A 7,552-nucleotide genomic window follows, 5' to 3' on the forward strand; every position below is an offset into this window, starting at 1 on the left:
GCGGGTCGACGCGCTAGAAAGCAATAGTGTGAGCTTGTGTGGTAAGTAAAGGTGGTGGGGGAACACGTCCGTCCAGTGGTGGTCTATGTGAAATTTACAGTAGAGGCTGTGAGGAGTATGAACCAGTGTGTGAAGAACATTTAACAGGGGAGTGGTATACAGAACCAAACATTGATTGCAGTAATAGCAATACCGTGGTAATAATAATAATAATTATTATTATTATTTTATTTATATAGCACTCTTTCTCCAATAGGACTCAAGGCGCTTAACAGATACATAGCATAATATAGTACAGAAAATAATGAAGTACATTTTCATAAAATACAGAAGCATGAAGATACTAAAGGTGACATTATGGAAATGCTTGAGTAAACAGAAAAGTCTTGAGTCTACTTTTGAAGGATTCTACAGTTGGGGCCTCTCGCACTGTGCGGGGAAATGAGTTCCATAGAGCCGGAGCCGCATGACTAAAAGCTCGACCCCCAGATGAATTACGGTAGATTCTAGGTACTGCTAAAAGTCCTTCATCTACAGATCGCAGTAATCGAGTGGGGCAGTATGGGGTCAGAAGCTGTTTCAGGTACCTTGGGCCTTGGTCATGTAATGCTTTGAAACTCAGTAAGCCGATCTTGAAGATGATTCGCCATCTTACAGGCAGCCAGTGAAGGGAGTAGAGGATGGGTGTTATGTGGCTAGAACGGGGCTGGTTGGTTAATAGCCTGGCAGCTGTGTTTTGCACCAGCTGTAAGCGTTGCAATTCTTTTGCTGGTAGACCAAGGTAGACAGCATTACAGTAGTCTAAACGAGATGATACAAATGCATGTATGACTTTTGGCATATCATCTGAGGGAATTAAGTGCTTGATTCTGGCTATGTTCCTCAGGTGAAAGAATGAGGATTTGATTGTGGCTGATATCTGATGTTTAAGTGTCAAGCCACCATCCAAGACAACGCCAAGATTCTGCACACGATCACTGGTCTGTAATTCTGAATCCCCGAGTGTAAGTCCAGTTGGTTGGCTATGCTGCAGTCTTGTCCTTTGATGTTGCGGTCGTATCATAAGGACCTCTGTTTTATCCGGGTTCAGTCGCAGCCAACTGGCGCTCATCCACTCCTGTAGCTCAGCTAGACAGCCATTAAGGGTTGCTATTGGGTTATCAGTGCCCAGAGCAAAGGACAAGTACAGTTGTGTATCATCTGCATAGCAGTGGTAGACCAGGCCATGGCACCTGATTATTTCGCCCAATGGGAGCATGTATACTGCAAAAAGCATGGGGGATAGTATAGAACCTTGTGGGACACCACATGGCAATGGCACTGGTGGTGATGAGTATAATCCAGATGATACTCTCTGTGACCTGCCTGTGAGAAATGATTTGAACCAGCTTAGGACTGTGCCATCCAGACCACAGAAATGTATCAGTCGCTCAATCAGAAGCCCATGGTCCACGGTATCAAATGCTGCCGAGAGATCCAGAAGGATTAATATTGAACAGTCACCTCTGTCTTTTGCCATCAGAAGATCATTTAACACACACACCAGGGCTGTTTCAGTGCTATGTCTTCTCCTGAATCCTGATTGAAATGGATCATAAATATCATGGGTTGTCAGGCGGGTTTCCAGTTGATTTGCAACGACTTTCTCAATAACCTTTCCTAGGAAAGGAAGGTTTGATACCGGTCTGTAGTTGGTCATGCATTCGGGATCTAAATTTGTTTTTTTAAGAAGCGGTCTAACAATTGCTTCCTTTAGGGGTCCAGGAAAAATGCCTGTCTGCAAAGAGCATTGAACAATTTTTGTAAAGACAGGACCAATTATATCCATATAACCTATTAGAAGCTTGGTTGAGGCTGGGTCCAGATCACAGGTGGTGGGACGCAAAATCCGAGCAATTTCAGCAGTGTCCTTTACATCCACTGGATCTAAGCTGGTCCATGAAGGCAGGTAGCTTATATTGGCAGGCTTTGTAGTTTGGCACTCCTTTGATGGCACTGTGGAGATTCCAGCCCGGATGGTGGATATTTTATCTGCAAAGAAGTTTGCAAACTCGTTGCATCTTGCCTGGGAAGGGGTGTCATCAGTCTGCAGGCATGCTGGCTTTTAAAGCATCTCCACTGTGCGGAAAAGTTGAGCTGGCCTAGTGTTTGCTGCTGTGATCTTATTTGAAAGGAACTGTGCTTTCTTACGAGTGATTGTCGATTGATATTCTTCGTTATGCTTTATTAGTTTTATTTTGTCATCCACTAGGTTAGTCTTTCTCCATCGTCTTTCCAGTCTACACCCCCTTTTCTTGAGCTCACTAACACTGTTGTCGAACCATGGAGCTTGACGTTGTGGTTTACAAGGTCTTAAACGCACAGGGGCGATAATATCAATTGCAGCCATAACATCCCTATTATAATAACGGATCAGGGAACAGGGATCTTCACAGGCACCCAGTATAGCAGAGAGATCCAGATTTGCTGCAAGAGCCTGGGGAGTCATACCTCTCCTTGGACGATACCTGGTCAACTCCACGGGCAGAGATCTTATTTGAGGGGTTGCAACTGAGAACCAGACAAGATTTTCTACAAAAGGATCACATAGAAACTGTCAGGGATATAGATCACCTTATCCAGGATATATAACATAGAAACAAATATAATATAGAAACAAAATTACTAGAAATGTTTAAACTAAACATCCTGGTGCCCGTACACAATTATAAAGTATGCATTAGCAGCCGATATGTGGTATCAAGTGCCACGTGGGCAGACCTAATAAAATAGATATAGCCGCGGGGCTTTGAGTGGTGGGGTTAGCAAGGTAGGCTGAGAAAAGTGAGGGCAAGTAATATACAGTAGGCATACGGAGCAACCAGGATGAGAAACTGAGATAGGTTAAATAGTCAATATGGGTACTAGAGCAGTTTAACGAGAAGAGTGTCCACGTAACCGCTGGTGTAAAAGTGGTCAGGGCGGACGGGAGTCAGAATTCTGCCCGATTGGCGGGTCTGAGTCCTCCAGGTGTGACAGGAAGTCTCCTCCTTCTCTCGGATCTTTGATGACGATCGTTTTACTGTTGTAGTCGACCAGAAGTTTAAAGGGGAATCCCCAGCGGTAGCGGATCCCGCGTGTGCGGAGTGCGGAGGTTAAGTCCCTGAGTTCTCATCTTTTAAGTATGGTAGAGGGGGCCACATCTTGAAAGAACTGCAGCTTAGAGTCTTCAAACATTATGTGTGGCTTGCCCCGGGTCGGGAGGAGAACCAACTCTTTGTCTTTGAAGCTGAGAAAGTGCATGATAACGTCCCTAGGGGGATCGCCATCACGAGGTCTAGGTCGGAGGGCCCTGTGAGCTCTTTCCAAGGGCAGATCCCGCGGATTTGTACTTGGAACTAGGGAGGAGAACAGCCTCTGTAGGTATGCTTTGAGAGCCGCTGGAAGAATGGACTCTGGGATGTTGCGGATTCGGGGGATTGTTTCTCCTCTCGCGATTTTCCAGATCCTCGTTTTTGGCACGCAGCTCCGATATATCCTGGATAAGGTGATCTATATCCCTGACAGTTTCTATGTGATCCTTTTGTAGAAAATCTTGTCTGGATTCCAATTTAGAGGTTCTGGAAGACAGGGATGAGATGTCCGATCTAATTGAGGTGACCGCTCTGTCCAATTTGGATTTCAGCGATTCTTTGAAGTCCATTATGAGCGATTGCAAGGCCCTGATATCCTCTTTGGTCGATAGAACGGATGAGGAGGACAGGTCGTCTCTATCGGATGAGGATAGGCTAGAAGAGGGAGGGCCTGAGGGTAGGGAGGGCTTGTCGCTCTTGTCGGTTTTAGTGAAATGTTGGGTAATATCTGTACCCGCACATCCTCTGGTATTCGGGTTGGATTTAGACATGGTTGTACCTCGGTAGATGAGCTTGAATGAGGGAGGATTAAACAAAGCACTGGAGTAGGTTAATGAAGTAGAGCTACTAGAAGAAAGGGAGAGAAAGAAGGCTCTTGTGTGGGCGCACTCTTGAAAGAAAAGGAAAATTCCTATAACGTATAGAAAGAAATGCTTAAAACATAACTTTTAATGTATATGATAAAAATACCCCTATACATGATCCATATCAAAGAAAGATTGTGTTAGTTTAGAATTAATTATTATTAATTATTGATTAATAAAATGTTCTGGTCTGTGTAATCACACTGGGTAATTGGAATGGTTGTAGACATTGATTGGTCTTACCTCCAATTCCCTGACCAGCACAGAAAATCTGTGTTAATGGAACCAGGGAGTGATCATAAGAGTTATTAGATGAGTAAGACCCACTTGGGCTACTTGGTTCAAAATTGGTAAATCTCCTGCATGGAGGTGAGTTGGAGTTTCAGACGTAAGCCAAGAGAATTAGTATTAAGCCTCAAAAAGAAAGGGGGGAAGGAAGAATTAGTGGTGATACTGCTGTTGGTATTGCAAATACATGTGGAGGGAAATGGTCCCAACTCTACAACACCGGGTATTCGCAGGAAGTCTCCTCTCCTGGTACTGACCCGGCCCAACGCTGTTTGGCTTCCAAGATCAGACGAGATCGGGCATTGGCAGCGTGGTATGATAGTAGAGAATTTTTCAATTGCACCAATGAGAGTGCACCTATATAAGAAACAGAAGAAAGAGGGAAAAGGGGAGACAGAAATATTAGGAACGAAAAAAAGGAATGAAAATAGTATAGAGAAGAAAGGGAATGAATCAGTGTAGCATAATTGATGGATCTGCTTTCTGCGTTAGACACAGCTCAGCAATTCCCACTTGTGTGGTGTCGTGTTCTGTGAATCGCAGATGAGAGTCCATGAAACAATAGTGAAGTATGGAAGGGAGATATGAGAGATAGGCTAGGTTGGTATCAAAAATTAATTAATTAAGCATTGATTTAGAAAAGCGCATTATTATGTAACATGCATATTTGGAATAAAGTTTGAAAGTTCAACGAGTATGCTGAGGCTCACGATGAAATCAGATAATTATCAGACAGAATACTGGCCTCTGCTTGAAAAAAGTATTTTTTGTAGTATAAATACTTTAACAGGTATTGCTTTTGAAAGAATAAGGGAAGAGAAAAGAAAAATGGGGGATGAAAAAGACAATTGGGGCTATATATTTTAGACAGTGATGCTGTGGCAATGAGCTATATGTGTGCTGCATATGTCCAAATGATATGGAATAACATACAACAAGTAAATATAAAGCGCATCAAGAGTTTGTGGTCTGCGCAGAATATACACAGCACGGCAGTGGAACTCTGATAGTAATGCACAGGTCTAGACATATGCTGTATAGTCAAGCATTTTGATAAATACACTTAATGTGTTGTTGTCTGTGCGTACTATATACAGAAAAGGGCACCACTAGGTCCAATCGGATATGATGGGGGCTTAGTGCCCATCAAGTGGTTGCTGTCTGTGCTAGGTATGCATGGGACAGCAGCAGGCTTATAGTCAATGGTACTATCAGCCAGAAGATATCTACAAATGCCACATAACTGTTAACATGCTGTCTAATACAACATAATTATTAAGTACAAAAAGGTATGTTGCTGTCTGTGCAGGATATGCACAGAACAGCTGAGGCTTACGGTCACGCGTTTCGCCCTGACGGGCTTGTTCAAACCCGGAAGTGAACAAGCCCGTCAGGGCGAAACGCGTTTTCCGTTCCGAGAGGGGGACCACACATGGAGTAATCTCTCAGCTCCTGCCTGGGCACATGACACTGCCTTAACCTGCTTTCCTTCTCCTATTTTGGTGACCGTAAGCCTCAGCTGTTCTGTGCATATCCTGCACAGACAGCAACATACCTTTTTGTACTTAATAATTATGTTGTATTAGACAGCATGTTAACAGTTATGTGGCATTTGTAGATATCTTCTGGCTGATAGTACCATTGACTATAAGCCTGCTGCTGTCCCATGCATACCTAGCACAGACAGCAACCACTTGATGAGCACTAAGCCCCCATCATATCCGATTGGACCTAGTGGTGCCCTTTTCTGTATATAGTACGCACAGACAACAACACATTAAGTGTATTTATCAAAATGCTTGACTATACAGCATATGTCTAGACCTGTGCATTACTATCAGAGTTCCACTGCCGTGCTGTGTATATTCTGCGCAGACCACAAACTCTTGATGCGCTTTATATTTACTTGTTGTATGTTATTCCATATCATTTGGACATATGCAGCACACATATAGCTCATTGCCACAGCATCACTGTCTAAAATATATAGCCCCAATTGTCTTTTTCATCCCCCATTTTTCTTTTCTCTTCCCTTATTCTTTCAAAAGCAATACCTGTTAAAGTATTTATACTACAAAAAATACTTTTTTCAAGCAGAGGCCAGTATTCTGTCTGATAATTATCTGATTTCATCGTGAGCCTCAGCATACTCGTTGAACTTTCAAACTTTATTCCAAATATGCATGTTACATAATAATGCGCTTTTCTAAATCAATGCTTAATTAATTAATTTTTGATACCAACCTAGCCTATCTCTCATATCTCCCTTCCATACTTCACTATTGTTTCATGGACTCTCATCTGCGATTCACAGAACACGACACCACACAAGTGGGAATTGCTGAGCTGTGTCTAACGCAGAAAGCAGATCCATCAATTATGCTACACTGATTCATTCCCTTTCTTCTCTATACTATTTTCATTCCTTTTTTTCGTTCCTAATATTTCTGTCTCCCCTTTTCCCTCTTTCTTCTGTTTCTTATATAGGTGCACTCTCATTGGTGCAATTGAAAAATTCTCTACTATCATACCACGCTGCCAATGCCCGATCTCGTCTGATCTTGGAAGCCAAACAGCGTTGGGCCGGGTCAGTACCAGGAGAGGAGACTTCCTGCGAATACCCGGTGTTGTAGAGTTGGGACCATTTCCCTCCACATGTATTTGCAATACCAACAGCAGTATCACCACTAATTCTTCCTTCCCCCCTTCTCTTTCTTTTTGAGGCTTAATACTAATTCTCTTGGCTTACGTCTGAAACTCCAACTCACCTCCATGCAGGAGATTTACCAATTTTGAACCAAGTAGCCCAAGTGGGTCTTACTCATCTAATAACTCTTATGATCACTCCCTGGTTCCATTAACACAGATTTTCTGTGCTGGTCAGGGAATTGGAGGTAAGACCAATCAATGTCTACAACCATTCCAATTACCCAGTGTGATTACACAGACCAGAACATTTTATTAATCAATAATTAATAATAATTAATTCTAAACTAACACAATCTTTCTTTGATATGGATCATGTATAGGGGTATTTTTATCATATACATTAAAAGTTATGTTTTAAGCATTTCTTTCTATACGTTATAGGAATTTTCCTTTTCTTTCAAGAGTGCGCCCACACAAGAGCCTTCTTTCTCTCCCTTTCTTCTAGTACATGTACTCTCTGGCTCTGGGCGCACCACCAAGCGGGACAACTCTATTCATTGAAGTAAAAGACATAGTCTTCTCTTCTTTTTTCCTATTTTGGAGTGCCTTATTGTCCAAATGTTGGTTCCACATTATTAA

At 42.6% G+C, this 7,552-nt stretch overlaps 2 pseudogenes; one reads left to right on the forward strand and one right to left on the reverse strand.

The window, feature by feature from the left end:
• Nucleotides 1-4,472: 4,472 nt before the first annotated feature.
• LOC134934634 (5S ribosomal RNA) lies at nucleotides 4,473-4,591 on the reverse strand (annotated as a pseudogene).
• A 2,190-nt stretch (nucleotides 4,592-6,781) lies between these two features.
• On the forward strand, nucleotides 6,782-6,900 carry LOC134934639 (5S ribosomal RNA; annotated as a pseudogene).
• Nucleotides 6,901-7,552: the final 652 nt, after the last annotated feature.

The sequence above is a fragment of the Pseudophryne corroboree genome, chromosome 1, assembly GCF_028390025.1.
Source record: "Pseudophryne corroboree isolate aPseCor3 chromosome 1, aPseCor3.hap2, whole genome shotgun sequence".
Lineage (NCBI taxonomy): Eukaryota > Metazoa > Chordata > Amphibia > Anura > Myobatrachidae > Pseudophryne > Pseudophryne corroboree.